This window comes from Platalea leucorodia, assembly GCF_965183815.1.
Source record: "Platalea leucorodia genome assembly, chromosome: Z".
Taxonomy (NCBI): domain Eukaryota; kingdom Metazoa; phylum Chordata; class Aves; order Pelecaniformes; family Threskiornithidae; genus Platalea; species Platalea leucorodia.
In genome coordinates, this window is record NC_138858.1 from 80,630,386 (window position 1) to 80,648,456 (window position 18,071).

Genomic DNA, 18,071 nt, shown 5'->3' on the forward strand with positions numbered 1-18,071 from the left:
CGTGCTTATCATAAATACGACACATACATACAGCAACACCAATTATTTTTCCAGATCAAGTTTTTTTACATGTGGAATGTGTCAAGCTGTTAGCATGCTTGAACAATAGCCTGTGTTTATTCAAAGAAGGTGCAAACTTTGGGCTGCATCAGGAAAAGTAATCCCACCATCCACAGCATGCAGTACAACCACATCTCTCAAGCGAAGTGCAGAGCTTTAGATTCATTCAGACTTGTGCATTGAGGAGCTCCGTTGACAACAGAGCTACAAACGACTCTCACAGCTCCCAAAGAAGCTTCCCAAAAAGTGATCTTCACTGTGACAATGTGTATAAATGGCCAGCCACATCTCCAACTAAGTGCAAAGAGCTGGAATAAGGATCTCACTGCAGAAAGAGGACTCATTCCCTCAATGACTACCCACTGCAACTTGGGCTAGGAAGCCCTGTTCAGCAACCCAAGAGCAGGGGAGCTGTAACAACAACCCGTTTCTATTGATGTAGGCTCAGTCTGAATTAGAAAACCAAAGAAGTAACACTTCCTATTCCTCAGCTGACTCTCCAGAGAGGGTCCTGTCTGTCTGCATGTTTCAAGTCTTTTCAAAATTAAATCTCATTTAAAAGAACAATTTAATAATAATGCTTGGAAATTGTCTATAAAACATTTCAGTCCAAGAAAAGAAAAGAAAGTCAGGCTGCACATCTTTTAAATTTGCTAGCTGAACTGTTTTTAAGAAGTAAAATGTATTAGCATGCACTTCGTGATACCTCACTGTTCTTATTTGAAACATTTTACTATTCATATTCAAAAATATGTAGTTTAACTAAACAAAATAGAGAGGCAGAGAAAATCTGTTTTCCTGTTACTGTTCAAAATGTTATGCAGTATTAGATGAGATCACTGTCATCATGGCACTGACAGAGCAGTAATTATTGCAGTAACCTATTAAGTGTGAAATTTTAAAATCTACGAGAGGCATATCACAAAAATTGTTTCATTAGTTGTTTATACTTTGTACATGCAATACACACACTACTTTACTCCCTCTCCAATTTCAAAAGCAAAAATGTAATTTTTCCTCATATTAAAAAAAAAAAATTATATTCAAACATGTGACTGGTTTTAGTTTGAACCTTGAGAAGGGTCGTATCCACTTTTTAATTCCAGTATTTTACGAAACAGTTATTTATTAGTTTGTACTGTGCCATATCAACAAATGCAGAGCCTAGTGTGCTAAGCAGAAAGCACTTGATTCTTCTAATGGAGCACAGTATGATCCAGTGCTCAACTGCCAGGCAGCTCAGAGAGGACACAGTGATAAGCCTCTGTAAGTACTGTGGAGAGGGGATTACGTACTCTCTAGCGTCTCATCCCAAAAACACAACTGTCCTAAAAGAAAAAAAAAAGTCACATCGTGTTGACTTAATTCTTCCCCGTTCAACTATCATTCAATTTTTAACCAATTAATGGTTGTAGACAAAATCTAAGAAAGATATAACAGGCAGAGAGGAAGCACCTTCTACAACAGCCAAGATGACCTGAATACCCAGTAATGCTTTAAAGTATCTCATTTGTCTTCTGAGATTCCCTTTTTTTATTCTTATCAAAACATGAAGCGTGCAGTCCAGATAAAAGGATTTGCATGAGCATATCCTTTCTACCCCTCAAAGGAAAGCAAAACAGCGCAAAACCCAGGAGTTTATTGCAGGCATACCACCTTCATAAGTCTGCCATCTGTTGAAAGCTTTAGCAAATACTGAACCATGATAACCAAATTGACAGCGCAATACTTTAATATTGAGTAAGATTTGTGAGTCTCATCTCAGGACTCCTAGAGTCTACCTGCAAAACACAACGCACGCAGCTGCGCTCAAGTGTAAGTCAACATCGCTACCCTGTGCCCATCTTTGCTGGTCCAAAAAATCCAAGATATTTCAACACTGTGAAAAAGACAACCCTAAAACTTTGACTTAAACACATGGAATGTGCTAATTAAGTGTAACTACAACTATAACAACATCTCTAACTCTTTGACATGCATTATTACATCTTGGTCTAAACATACTAGCAGTGAAATGGAATGGTGAAACAACTGTGTTCGTTATGTGAGAGGGGTAAACATGGCAGATTTCAGGAAAAGAATAAATATTCCAGGTTTTAGGCTACCAAGTTGATCCACCTGTGGTAAATTAAGAGCAGGACCATGCCGGCAAGGGGACTGCCTGGCTCCTGTGACAGGAAAGCCAGGACCACCGTCCATGAACAGATGTGAGACAGAAGGCACAACACAAAATAACCTGATTGGGTCTTATTAGATCTAAATCGCTGGTCCATCCCTAGTTATTATGCTGTCAGGAAGTCTTTACAGAAGTTAACGACATTACAGCTTCATTCAGAAATAAATGCATTTACCACAGAGATCAAAAGAAAGATACTAATGTTTTACTGCATTAGTTGCAGCAAAAAGATCAATGGAAACTGATGCTCTGAGGTAAGACAGCAAAGAAACCCCCTCAAAAATGCAACACTGTGTAACAAGGAGGATTACTGGGTATACAAACTTTAACTACAGCATAAGACCAGAATAAGACAAAAATGGCTACAGTCCAAGTGTGTAAAATTAACAAGTGAATACACTATTTAACATCTGAGCAGAAGACTAAGAAAATAATAGTGAGATGGTCTTCAACACTGAAGGACTTGGGTTTGAAGTGGCATTTTAAAAGACAGTTTTTACTCATTACAGTGGTGTGAGAAACCATGTAAAAGCAGCAAGGAAACATATGTTAAATTTTCACATTTGCATACTTGTTGACATCCCATGAGTAATGTGAGGAAAAAATATTTCCAATCAATTTGTGACAATGCTGAAGTAATTTTTGTTAAAGACATGCTGTAGGCCAGAGTCCCCCCTCCCCGCCAAGACAATTACATTACACATTCCTCTATGGCCTGATGATACAATCACCCTATTAAAAAAAAAAATTTGCTGTCTAGCTCTTACTGCTACAGTGCTCATATTGCTAAGCCGGTGTGTTTTGCCTGAAGTTTCTGCTCTAACTGAACGAGGCATTCATACATCCTACCAATATCTACTGAACTCCAAAGAGAAGAACCATTTAATCAGTTCTAGCCAACCAGTTATTAGCAGGAAATAAACAGTAATCATGCTAACTGTGCTCTGGAAATTACCTTCTTACATGTTAAGGTGGGAAGATGCAATTAGCTTCATGAGAATTTACAACCAAAGCCTTGCAGCAGTATGTCCATTGATGAAAACTAGGTGGTAAACCCCCCCAATTCCAAGTCAAAAGACTAAGACAACACCTAACTTTCCATAAAAGGCAGTGAAAACCTGAAAGCACCAAGATTATGTTCACCTTATCTGGTTTTCATACCTAACTTAGGTGCTCTGAGTCACACTCCCTGCACCATCCCAGCAAGCTTTATTGACTATATGTAGGGTACTCAACTGGCTGTTCAGGCGAACACAGGCGAACACATGCCTACAGAAGGAGGGCTCAAGTTATTATCACGAAGTCTTCTAGGAAATAATTTGTCCACAAAAGGTAAAACAGTAGTATCTTTGTTTCATTCCATAAGAAGATGTATACCAAGAAAGCTTCTGTCTCTCAATCTAAGACTGAACTTCAAGCACTGAGTTTGGTTTATTGTTATTTCTAAGGAGACAAAGAGCAAAAGGAGAATGGCCACATTTTTCCATGGAGTTCAAAAGCTGGGCTTAGAAGAGTAAGGAATTGCAATAAATTAGCTTCTGTTTTCTCTTGAAAGCTGCCCAGTAAACCTGCCAGAAGCATGCAACTATTATACACAGCTTCATGCAGTTGAGAAGTGCAGTTGCTTTCATTGTTTTATTAGCCACATGTCATAATTAAAAATATATGTAATTTAACTGAGGGTACAGTGGTGTATAACCATTATCCAGAAAGTTGTAACATCAATGTGATGGAGAAAGAGCCTGCAGCTCCGCAGCTTTGGCAGTGTGTCAAAGCATGGTTCAGGTACTGTACCTGCCTTCTACAGCACCAACACTGTGATAAGCAACTGCTGCCTCTTTGCCACAAAATCTACGATGGTGAACAACTGCGCATCACAGAAATGTCCCTAGATACTACCACCTCCTCCACCAGCAACAGACATTCTGCTATTAACATCTCATGCTGGACTGGGGGGGGGGGGTGGGGGGGTGGTATATATAATGGAAATGCTCCAGATCTGAGCATCACCAAGATAGATCTAGCATTTTTGGATTGTTAAGACTTAATTTTTTAAAACTGTTCATGCATGGAAAGTTTTGCATATGACACCATCCATTTAGGTTTTGTTTCTTTAAACAGTAATTTAAAAACACAATGAAAACTAGTAAATCAATATTCATACATAATTTTTAGTCAGTGTGAAGAAGAGTGAAGCAGCTGAGCAACATTTAAAAGCAGCTCCATACAAAAGATCTTAAATGTTCCTCTCTGTGTTTTAGGTGACTTGCAGTATTCCAAAATCACTACTCTTACACAGAGAAGCAGCCTTTTTTTTTTGCTTCCAAAAAGGTATATAGACTTCATTTCAAATCCAGAGACTCCTAGGAATCTCACTCATTTAATATCCAAAATATAAATCTCATTCTCTGAAATAAGAGAAAGTAACACTGAATCCATATTTTAAACATAATACAGCAGCTAAAACCCTCTCAAATTTGAGGTTTCTTGAACAAATTTTCTTGAATCCATCAATCCAGTACTTTAAAAACTACTCTGAAGCTCTTGATGGTGAGCTGGTTTTGGTAAGTTTCAACTAACACCATCAAAGAATTTTTTTTTTTTTTTTTTTTTAGCAAGTTTTGTATTTTTAACAGACATGTATGCCAAACCACTCTTTCTCCCCTATTTGATCATACTGACAGTCATTTTCCCCTCTCCCTCTCTCTCCCCATATATTTATATACCAATACAATTTTTCCCCTATATATTTATTTTTAATATATTTTTTCATATATACATATGTACATACATATAATCTTTTCCTATACATCTCATCTGATATTTAGGTGATTCAGTCTGCTGTCACTTATTCGTGATAAGAGAGGACTGGGACAAAAGACCACACGGGCCGTGCCGGGTGCAGAAGCGCTTTGCTGCACAAAGCCGGCCCCCGCAGAGTCACCAGTGCATACCTCTACTCACCTTCCCTGAACCGCGGGAAGGTCAATTGGGATGCAGCATAGCACTCGAGCCGTGCCCAAAAATACAGTTATGTTTTTTCATTTGCTTAGGCAGGTACGTTAACAACGGCCTCAACATTACAGTGATTTATCTGCGCACACCCCCCTAGCACATCAAGTCTCCTGGGCATGCCGTTTCACCTACACATAATTTACATTTTGGTTTGTTTAGCTTGAGGCCAACAGACTCCTCTTTTCAAGAGCCTCTAATCATCCCAGTCTACCATTTTTTTTCCACATCAAAACACAATCCTTGTCCTGTATGACAGGACAAGGGGTAATGGTTTTAAACTAAAGGAGGGTAGATTTAGACTAAACACAAGGAAAAAATTTTTCACCATATGAGTGTGGTGAAACACTGAAACGGGTTGCCCAGAGAGGTGGTAGATGCCCCATCCTTAGAAACATTCAAGGCCAGGCTGGATGGGGCTCTGAGCAACCTGATCAGGTTGGAGATGTCCCTTCCAATTGCAGGGGGGATGGACTAGATGGCCTTTACAGGTCCCTTCCAACCCAAACCATTATATGAGTCTATGTTAACGTTAGTGCTCTGTAGCCTATCAACAATGTGATCAGTCTCCTTAGAAACACCTGGGTATTAAACGAAAGCCAAACACTAGTCTGAGGAAACAGTGTTTGTTTGGCTACGTGCACTGCCTTTTCTGAGAGCTCCTATCACAGCCCTGCAAACACAGGCAGCATAAACTGTATGTATTTGACATTATTCATATCCACTTACTTTTTCCTCTGTAGACTGCAGAAAACATTCCCCTTGTATGCATCTAAATACCTGGGGTTTATAGCCAGTCCTATGATGAACCTCAGTGCCTTTTGTTAGGCTGACACTACCTTCCAAATAAGCTGATCTTTCTCCTCGTTTATTCTGGTTTTACAGATAGAGAAAGCTGCCTCCTACCATGATTCTGGAAAGACACTCTCATCGCCTCTAGCTCTCTTCCACTTCACCGCTTGCAAGATGTCCTGAAAATATGCCTTGTTAATTCTGGTCACTCTCTCCTTGATTACATATACTGCTTCAAGTGTTAAAAACAGTAATAGTAGAAGTGCCCTTCTACACTAATACTATTAGAAATAATGGCAGGGTTTTTTTCAGTTTACCCATACACTTGCAACTCAAATTCTTTTCGCATCCTAATTTCACATGTTTTTACTACTTAGCCTCCTGTAGACTTCAAGTGCTAGCATAACTATTTCCAGCAACACATTAACTTGTGCACCAGTATATAACTAAGCATTGAATAGGTATCTGGTATCCATTGATCTTTGGAAAGGATCAGAGATATGTGCTGTGGTGGTGTCTGCAGTTTTCTCCCACAAGCACTTAATTGCACTGTTTTACATATTCTCATGTCTTGGTTTGTGCTAAGATGTCAGACTGTACAGTGTTCCCCACTTTACTTTCATCTGACTCTGGCTGAATTTTATATTCATTTTTGTCCCAGGTCTCAGCCTGTAGAAATTACTACAGATCCAAAGTACTGCAAAATTAAAACAATCTTCTGTAGACTCCATCTTGGATGGCATAACTTCCATCGATTTCTAAATACTTCTTGATGAACTCCCAGGTTTCAAATAAAAATCCTTGTGCTTTTTGCATCTATGTTTTGCACATATGTTCCTAAAAAAGTTTTCCGGCAGAATTTCACAGGCTTCCTAATCCATGGTTAAGAAAGAAGTAAGGGTTACGCATCCAAAAGTTTGTCTGTATTTTTCCAGCTATATTTGCTTGTGTAACAAAATAATATAACTTCCTGCAAACCTAGTTGTCTTGGGTCACTAGAGCTACAGCATTATTCCCACAATATTCCTATGTGAAAGTCGGTGAACATCTCAAATGCACCAGCAGCTGCAGTCCTCAGAAATATGACTACCTTACTTTCATTTGCAAATGACAGATGCAAATGAAGAATGAAACATGCTGAAATTAATTGACTTTGTATTTTTAGTGTTTATTTAGCTTTCCAGTGCTCTGTGCCTCCAGTTTGCTCAGGTGCCACTTACCTCCGCTTAACAGATTTCGTGTTTCTGTAGCCTCCTCTCCTACCTTCTTGCCTCCCCCAACCCAATGTCACCAGCCTAGAAAGCTAAATCTTTTAGATATACCATTCCTGAAGTCACATTACAGACAGTTCTTTTCTCCCTATGCCGGTTGAAAGACCGTCGCCTTCCTTCTTCCTTGCACCTGAGGGCCAGGACGCAAGGCTTACTCCAGGCTAACCAAACGGATGCTGTTGGAAATTTTTTGTCATCAGGGATGAGTTTGCTGCAGCAGAGGAAGCCAGACATGCTCTTTGGGTGCTCTGCTGACTTGCAGAGACCATAGGCAGCAAAACGCCTTTATCATGTAATTCTCAGGGCTGTCCAACGCGAAGCCAGTCTGCTCACAGAATCATAGAATGTCCTGAGTTGGAAGGGACCCACAAGGATCATCGAGTCCAACTCCTGTCCCTGCATAGGACAACCCCAAAATTCACACCACATGTCTGAGGGCGTTGTCCAAATGCTTCTTAAATGTTGGCTTGGCGACATGACTACCTCCCTGGGGAGCCTGTTCCAGTGCTCCACCACCCTCTGGGTGAAGAACCTTTTCCTAATGTCCAACTTAAACCTCCCCTGGCATATCTTCCTGCCGTTCCCTCAGGTCCCATCACTGGTCACCAAGGAGAAGAGATCAGCACCTGCCCCTCCTGTTCCCCTTGTGAGGAAGCTGTAGACTGCAGTGAGGCCTCTCCTCAGTCTCCTCCAGGCTGAACAGACCAAGTGAATTCAGCCACTCCTCATACGGCTTCCCCTCTAAACCCTTCACCATCTTCGTGGCTCATGCTGCTCATGTAGCCTTTGCCTTTTTGCCTCTCTTCAATGAGGGCAAGCTATTTACACTGAAATAGCCCAATTCCTTCCCATATAAACAGAAAAGAAGGCTGAGTTCATCCAACCACCCACTGACAGTGAGGACGAAAACCATCCTCTTTTCACTGCTCTCTCGTTTCTTCTCCCTTTCCCAGTTAATGGCTTAGAAAATTAACCCAACCAAAAAAAGTGAAGTTTGGTGCTTGATGAGCGAGTTTTATCAGCCTGCCAAGGGCCAAAGCAGCCACACAGGAGCAGCAAGACACAGGAGCACTCACTTTGGCAGTCCTGGACTGCCAACATAGCTCTGCCCACACCTTCAATTCCTTCTCCTGGCTAGAATCTCAAACTTGGCATTTTATGAAAATGTATGTATTTTTAAGGTAACCTCTAAGTAGTTTCTTGGGCTTAAACCATATACACTATTCAATTTACCATAACTATAAAATACGCTAAATGGCAGCTAAAAAAATAGTTACATGACAAAACACATTTTAAAGTGTAATCTGAGACTTTTATAAAAATACATGAAGTTCCACCTCTTCCTGATAATAAAGGTGCTAACCTTGGTCTTCCCTGCTGCTTTGAATGGGATAGTAACAGGGTTTTACATGTTATTTTTTCCCTGGTATATAATTTGCTACAGTTAACAAGTTTAATGCAATGCATCCTGCCCTGGCTGTAAGCAGAACTAGCAGCATGGAGCTATCGTAAGGAGAGGCACTAGCAGAGAGCAAAGCACAGACACAGTCCTTAGCAAAATGCAAACTTTAAAGCTATACACGTGCCATGGGATTACTCGTAGGTGGTACCAAGCTGAGCAGCTCGTATATGACATTTCTTTGTAGACTTAAAACACTTGTTACATATGACAGAAGGTTGCTTTAAAATCCTGTATCAGCAGAAACCAAGGCTGACACTGACCCATGACACTGCAAACACCGGTTTCACTGCTCACCATTTGCCACTTGTCACCCACAGTACTCAAAGGGAAAGTTAATTTACAAAATCTGCCAGTGACTGAAATGTTTTAAAATCATGTATGAAGAAAAAATACATTTGCATTTATACACCAACAGAAAAACAGTGACTGGCTTCTAACGAATGCCTCGGTAGCATGCACAGGCTGTTGAGAACATTGCTGCTGTACAACGGGTGCTTCAGCACTGCTTGCCTGTGGCACAGGCAGATGACACCTTCTCAAGCTACAAGAGCTTGAGAGGCTACCACCTTCAACACTTCACGGTGGTCTTTTAGACGGGAGAGTCTCTCCTCCCCACGGCGAGATGCACTACTGAGAACTGCAGGTGCTTTTAGCCTGCTTCAGTGCAAAGCCAGCCAGGTCACCTTTGATCAGCTTCAGCAGCAACTGGAGCCATGATGGCTTACATTGCACAGATGCCAGCAAGCGGCTACCATGGCTCTGTTGTAGTAATAGCTCTAAGCAGAGGAGTAATATTACCTTAAAATATTACAGCTGTTCCTAAAGCAACTGCCTACCCTGGAGCAGAAAGAACTTCTCCCTGTCTGCAGCAGCACCAGGAGGAGGCGGAGAAGGAGGAAGCATGAATGTATACAGCCAGCCCCCCAAGGATGAGTTAAACTCATCTCAGATCAACACCAACTGGACATGCAATGCCTATCAGCCCCACAAAGCAAGCCCAATGTAACTTGACTTTCATTCCTACGAAGAAAACAGTATTTCTGAGTACCCGGCTTCTAGGAGGACACATGTTTTTGCCAGTAGCTTTTCCAGCTCTTCTCAGGAAGTATAGGTTTAATATCTTATTAAATAAGGTGGGTGGGTCCACAACATTGCATATTACCAGGAATCACTGCTACTGAAACCTAAAGTCCTCTCTTCAAAGCTGTAGGGTGAGACAGCAGCTTAGTATCTCACTTGTCGCAATGCGGAGTGAAAGAGGAGTGTGGAAGAGGAGGACCCTGGCTGGTATCGCAGACAGGCTGGAGGATCACATTGCTGATCTCCTTTGTAAGAGTCACAGTTAATGCTGGGCAAATAATTTTTTTTTTAATTCTTTTACGCATATCATGGTTAAACAGAGTTGCATATAATTACTCAAATAAAGATTGTATCGTTCCTTCCCACTCATTGCCTGCTCCAGTTATGTTTTTAAACTCTGGTAAGAACAAACTCTGTACTTGGAGGTTGGTAGGACGCTCTGAAGAGCTCCTTTCCAGGTTTCACAAACTGGCACATTACTGTAGGAACACATCAGCATACGTGTCACTGTACTTACAGGCTGATGGGGCAGCCAACCAGTAACACGTGCAAATCCAAGTCATCTACTTGGAAAGCCACCGAGCAAATCCTGCCCAGCCTTTTGGCACACCCGTATGGCAACCCATAAATAAGAAAGAGCTGAAGGATTTGGGTTCAGAGAGCAGCACACAGCTGTGGCGGTCTCTAGTGCATACTGATTCTCCTGCTGTAAAAGGCTCAAGGTTTTGGAGAGAAGACTTGTCATGTTTAGTGTCCAGTTTAGATGAAATGCATCTCAGACTTACTAGCAAAATGTTTGCTGAATTTCAGCTCAAGTTCCCTGTTGGAACCAAACAGCCAAAGACTGACTATTAGTAATACTCCTGGCTGGCTGATTATCTCAATGGCAAGCTGAAATAATGAACATTATCACAAACGAATAGAACAGTAGACTTCCAGGAGCTGCAATCAATCATGAAACAGAGAATTAGTCTCAAGAGGGAAGGGAAGAAAACAGGGATGAAGAGACAAGCAATAACGAGTCACCTCATGAATCTTATGGGAATCATATAGGATGAGAAAAATTGAGGATTAATTTCCCTGTGTATCTATCTAAAAAGTAATGGTGGAAAGTAATTTGTATGACTGATTATGAAATGATAGCATTTTCTTCAGGGAAGAGGAAGTTCTGAAAGCATCAGAGTAAAGCTAACAGACCTCAGAAGTCAAACAAATTCAGGGAATTGGTAGAAAGAGTTTCTTAAAAAGAACAGATAACCTGAAGAAAAAAAAGTGCAAGACAAACATCAGATGATTCAGGTTATATTAAAAAAACTCAATGGCAAATATCAATGGAAGACAGACAGGAAATAATAAGAGGTTACTCTAGCTGCATCCAAAATTCCTCACTAATCCAAGAAAAAGGTGCAACAACAAAAAAGAAAGTAAAGGCACATAACAGTATTAAGGAACAAGACAATGATGCAGGTGACAAATCTAGAAAGGCTGAAGTGCCAAATGAGTTTCAATGAGCAAGGACATTCATAAGGCAGCAAGAACAAAGCCTATACCACCAAAGAACTGGAGTTCCACTATTAAATGCAAGAAGTGTGCAAAGCAAAGAGAAGGTACGGAAGTCTGAAGTCTTGGTGCATGCTGTGTTTCTACCTCCACAAAACAGCAGAAGGAAGCAGTCATACTTAAATACAACAGGAATACACAGCAGGAGGAAACAACAGGTTAAAGAACAGCATATGAAGACAGATGTACTACAGGGGAGAGGGCTGGAGCACGTTGCCTCGAGTGCTAAGAAATGAGCCAGAATATTTTCTGAACTTAAAAGAACTTAAGAAAGTCTAGTACATGTCTTTTGACAAGAAGAAAGGGCCCAGGGATTTACACACCACTCAGAAAAAATCCTTACCACCACAAAGTTTCACTTTTTTGGACCAGGCGAGCCATGAATGTGACCATTGACTCTGTTTCTCAAGAACAGATTGCATGAATTCTACCTCAGTAAAATCCAAATCCCTTCTCTGATAGAAGAATCAGTGCTGCTAGAAATGGGGGAAGCAGACCTTGACCGCAGTGTAAATCATGTTTGCCTCCATCAAGAGAGGCACCCAGTGTCTGTCCTGGGTGCATGGTATGGTGCCTCATGCATGGCAGCTGTGAGGCCCCTTTTGGTGCTCAGTGTGGCTGCAGCATTGGCAGAGACTGTGACCAACCTGCTGGTACCGGGACGTGTCCATTTGGATCTCAGCATGGAGTCAGCAGTACGTTCATTCCTTCTCCAGTGACACTGCTCTACAAAAGTTGGAGCCTGTACTCCTGAACGCCTTGATAATGCGGGGGGGGGGGGGGGGGGGGAAGCTTTTTCTAAAGCCTATACCCCTCCTCCCCCAGAATAGCTTTCTTGTATTTATTTTGGGGGCTGGGTCATTGCCTTTGAATGCTTTACGATTCCAGAGCTGCAGGTGACACAATGTCAACTTTGACATGAACTTTTATGCAGTTCCTTCATTCTTTCTGAGCCAGTTTCAGTGCAGAGGTCATGAATGCTTGACAGTGCACTGAATGGCGCAGGCTCAAGCAAGATTAGTCAGCTAAGGCCACCAGGAAAAGCAGTTTTCAAGGGTATACTATTAGTTTCACCCTTCTAAACAGTGGAGTCCAGTAGATGACAACTAAGCATCTGCCTTCAAGTTTCCCTTCCGAAACGAGCAGCTACGATGCTGGTCCCCGGGAACAATCACCCACTGGCTTTGAGATTGCTACTCATGTTGGGCAAGAAGTTCTGCACAGGGGACTGAGGTCGAAGAACTCAAGGCATTTCTCTAAAAAGGGAAAACAAAACAACAGCAACTACCCCAACAAAAACATAGTCTTTATACCTACACGTATATGTACAGAAATTCTCAGCACACATAAATTGATCCTGCAAAATTTCATGCACAGTACTCCTCCTCAAATCACTGCAATTTTCACCCACAGGTCAATTGCACACAATTTGATATTATCAGACCTACCAACTGCCATATGGCTGCCAACCCTATCACACCTGTCTGCTGAATTCTCACACATCTGGGTAACCTGCTAGAAGGCTTGAAGCATTTGACTGCTATTTCTCCCCTTGGCTGATAGAGACATGCTGAGCAGACAGCTGGAAGTATTCTCTTGCTACTCCCCAAACTGGATCATGGCCAAGAAGGATTAGCCAAGACCCCCAGCTTACTCAACATTTCCACTCAGCTACAAATCCAGATAAGCTCAAGCACCCAGCCGCCAGCTACAGTTCATGCATGACAGTTTGCTGAGCTTCCAGTCCTCTCTCAAACTGCCCGGGGATAGTCTACTGCCCAAGTATATGTATTTTACAACTTTACAGAGAATTTGCTTAGACTCCAAACTGGACGTTACTGGAAATATTTTCTTTTGAAATGCAGGTCATAAAAAAAATACTAGTTCCAATATCCTCCCACAATTTTTTATAGTGAGAATACTTTCCAAACAGAAAGAATTTCATCAACAGAAGGAAGATATTTGAAAATCTGCCTAACAAAGAGTTGCTCCACAAAAAGCAAAAGGGGTAAAAAACAACAAAAAAACACCAGTAACAATAAAATCTTGCAGTTGTGAAGCTATACTACCAAATGTTTGACCAGCAGTCTAGAAAATTTTAATGCTAACTCTCCAAATTGCTTCTACTTGCTGGTCTTTGAAAGTAAGTAAACCGGATACTGGACAAGAGGAATGAAAAGTATTTGATTCCATACTGATGGCTGATGTTCGGTGGAAAAATAGATATAGTACTGTACTTCTTCATAATTACAACAGGGAAAATGAGCAAATCACTTCTCGTACAACCTCTGGCTGAGCACTTCTGTTTCTAAACCAAAATTTAAAGTACATAAGCATCAAAAAGACTGCAGTTCTACCACGTGCAGGACACAATTCAGACTGGCTGTTCTGCTCTTACCAATTACAAATGCACTTCTATACAGTACATATTTAATTCAGAAAAAGTTATCTTACATTTGGCTTACACGGGAAAACAGAAAAGTCTATTTTCTCAGTTTTGTAAGTAGGTATTACTAGAATACTATAATCCATACTGGATTCAGTTTTTAAGTCAACTTCACTGAGACTTCATAGTCAGGGAAGTCAGGAAATAATACAGAATGTAAGTCAACATCATATTGCCAAGATGCAATTGCTGCAGCAGAACAGTAAACGGTCGAATGGGAGACTTCAATAGGCCATGGACAGGTTTTAAAATGCCAGGAGTTGGCAGAGGGGGTGAAGGGGGGGGAGAGGGCAGGGAGAAGGGAAAAAACAAAACCAGATGGGGTGTTGGCAGCCAAACATTTTAACCTTCCAGAAGCTGGCATCAAGGCTGATGCTTCAATAAGCTGATGTGCCCCAACACTGTACACCTATTAATATAGCTGAATGAGTCCACACCTGACCCCAGCTCTGGGAGCACAATTCACATCACTAATACCCTTGGGGATTACCATCAGTGGCACAACAAGCATAGCAAAGTAGTACTTAAAACTCTCAGCTTGTGACCAAAAGGAAAAAGGTAGTGAAGATGTCTTCATGGACTCAAAGGTTTACAATTTAAAAATACTGGCGAGCTCTGTGCAAGAACTTTAGGCATGGAGGTAGTTTTGCTAGGGAGAGTTTCAGAAAATATTTTCCAAAACATGACCAGTGATAAGGCATTTTTCAAAAAAAAGAAAAAAAAAAAAAAAAAGAACCCCCAAACAAACAAACAAACAAACAAAAAACCTTCAAAATGTACTCAAAAATGTTTTTTTAAATATAAACACTACTTTGCCTATTGCTCAGGTTCAAACTAGTGCCTGAGCAGCATTTTTAATTTCTTCTTAGTGACATTTTAAAGAATTCTGATCAAACTGCTTGAGAACACAGAAAAGTTGATTAAAAAGACTCACACAACTTTCACGTATTTTTAATTTCTCCGTTAAATATGAATATTAATATTCAGCAAATATTTGTATTTAAGAGACTGTTTACACACTATTTGAAATTGACTTATTTATATGGTATTAAACAGATCTGATCTCAAGCCACAAAGCTACGCACACCCACACATTGCAATAGTTATGCTGCTATTCCATGCTTCATTTATTACCTTCATCATCCTTTCTTCATTTTCTCTGTTTGTTACCAGGAAAAAAGAAATTAATCTTGAATTACTCCAGAAACTTAAGAGCAGATTCCAGTGTAAGAAGCAGTAGTCTGCTCAGCATATGAGAGTTACGAATAGCAGAGAGCATGAGATCTGCCATGCTGAACCTTATCCTAAACAAGACTCCTACCTGCAGAAGCAAGGGAAAAGAGGCTTACTTTTTTTAATGACTGTGTCTTCTTCAGTCTGCCAGCATTATCTCTACTAAGTTGTGATGAAATGTTAGTACTACCAAGGGTGGGGAAGGTGGGGGGAGCTTTAAGACTCCTCCAAAGATATTGTACAAGTTGCTTCAAGTACCAGCTGATGAAGAAAAGCTAGTGAGATTCTTTTACTCTTTCTACCAAAGGACATATTTTTTTTTACCAGCTTACACAAATAAATCAATTTATGCTTCCCTGGTTCATGTTTTATACACGGAAAACAAAGACTGAACACATGAGGTTTTTTCAGACACAACCACTTTAGTTTAACAATGCATAATGATAAAATTATTATGAAACTACAATTTTATGTTACACAACACTTTTAAATGATAAATTAAGATTATGCATCAAACTGCACTCTCAGCATTTATATGCTTTTTCCGAATAAATGTTAATTCAAGTTTCTGAATAACTGCAAAAAATATGGGTGAAGAAAATGGTATTAAACTTGCAATGAACAGAATTAAATTGAAAAGAAAGACAACACTTGTGATTCATTACTGAACTCTCCTGTTTCTATATTAAATGTTCCCTTGAAATAAAAAAAAAAAATTTCGAGTTCTCACTAAAAATAGTTTAAATCAGTGGGATTACAAATAACTATATTTTCGTGGTAGAATGATAGTCGAATCACGGTTGCAAAACAGACTGTTGGTAAAAATCTTTATTGTTTGGATGAGAAGTTGCCACAAGTCACACGAGAGTGTAGCTAACAGCAAAACTGCTGCTTTTCCACCCTTAAATTCCAGTAAGATTCAGCAACACATGGAAGAAACCAAGCCCTGGCACAAAGTGATCTTCCAGCTGACATACAAAAATACTCCACCTTATTTTTGGTTTGTTATTCTGGGTCCTGTATAAACCACAAATAGTTGAGACAGAACGCAGATGACTGACACAAAAGATGTCCACTCTGAAAATCTCTGCCCAGTTTATCTCTGGAGTGACTTAGCTGTATGCCACCCCGGTTTCCTTCCAGTGGTATAACATACACTTAGGCAAAACAGAGAGTGCTGTAAATGGTTTATCTATAGAGGCTGGGGAACCTCCAGCACTGGAGGTTTTCAAGAGCAGCTTAGATAAAGCCATGGCTGACCTGATCTACTGTTCACGATGGACCCACTTCAGGGAAAACTTCTGGACTACGTGACCTCCGGGGGCTCCCTCTAACCAACATTTCAATTATTTTATGAACTGTTTCCAAAGAATGATTTGCACCACCTTCCCTCTTACCTTCACCATATACAGCTTGTTCGGTATCCTGCTGCTCCACACCAGAGCCAGTGATTCAGAGTTGCGTCCTACCTTCATGCATACCTTCCATCGTACACAATGTTTCTCTACAGAGGCCATTCCAACAATAAGAAAAGTCAACTCAAGAGAGACATCAGAGAAGAGGGTCAAATCTCCTCTTCCACTGAACCTCATCCTATACACACACTGGAAAAGCGTTTCCCAAAAGGCTAAGTGCTGAATGTCCTTCAGACCTGTCTCATGCTTAGCAGAAACAGATTAGGACAGAGAAAAGGAGGGACTATGCCTGAAATGAATGAAAACAATCGGTTACCATCAAAGAAAAAAGGATTGGGAGGGGGCACCACAAAGAGCCACCTCTCCCATGATCAGAAGAAAAAGCTTCATGTATCCCTGTCATATTAATTTAGTACGATGTGAAACATATCTGTAAAAGTTTCCCTCCTTGAAAGAAAAGGAAAAATTAGAAACAGAACTCACAAGAAAGAGCACACCCATACACAAATCTGCATTAAATGCAAGATTTGCATTTGCATCAGCAGCTAGTTGCATTAAAACCAAAAATAAACAAAACATAACTGCCTGTTTAAATATAGAAATTATTTTTTTGTTAGGAATACCATTTCTGACTCTCAACCTGACTCAAAATGAGATTTTACTGTGAATCTTGCACTCATGTTATAATATCCTATTTTATCTTCCAAATTACTGATGCTTGACTTGGTCCTATGTGTATTTAGAAAACATATTAATTAAGTTTTTAAAATTTCCTTTTATTAGTATGTTACAAGAAGACAGCTTGTCAGCACAGCACCAGGCATTCACAGCTGTGGATTTCACTGTCACTTCAAAAAGCCAACCCTGCTTCATTCCCTCCTCAGCAGGGTTTTACTAAAGGGTTGGAGTAAAATCCTGGGATTATACTTAGTATTAAATATAAAGTATTTATAAATCTGTGTTAAGTAAATTAAATGTTTAATATACATTTTAACAAAGGGTCATTTGTTATGGATTTTAATGCAGTGGTTGGTTAGACAAAACACTGTCTTTTAACACATTCTACTGGTGTGCTTACTGCCATATATAATACACACTTAATGCCTGTAGCCTATTTAATAACAGACATTACTTATTTATTAGCCCTCTATAAACAATTTATAAATGTGCCCTTACTACTAAGCATGACTGGACTGGCCTTTACTTCCACAACAAAAGAGTCTGCAGTATTTTAACTGCTGCATTAAGAAGTAAACCCTACTTATACAGAACTTAATAGTGATACACATTTTGTGATACAAAAATACAATCAAATAGCATAGCCTATCATTTATCTCAGAATTCAGTAATATGCCATGGGTTTCCCAAAAATTTATCTGAATTGGTTACAATGCCACTGTAAGCGAAACTAGAATCATATTTAGGTACAACAAAAGAAGCTTTTTATGCTTCTGTCATGCAACTATTGGATAAACTTAGTTTTTCACCTTGGGCACCTAACTTCCCAGTTTTGTGAGCACAGGAGGTACTACCCAGGCAGGCTGAAGGCACATTTTAATACCAG

At 40.2% G+C, this 18,071-nt stretch overlaps 1 protein-coding gene across 16 annotated transcripts in view; it reads right to left on the reverse strand.

The window, feature by feature from the left end:
* The window catches only part of SSBP2 (single stranded DNA binding protein 2), a 204,927-nt gene that overhangs the window by 161,338 nt on the left and 25,518 nt on the right, over positions 1 to 18,071 (reverse strand). The window lies entirely within an intron of this gene.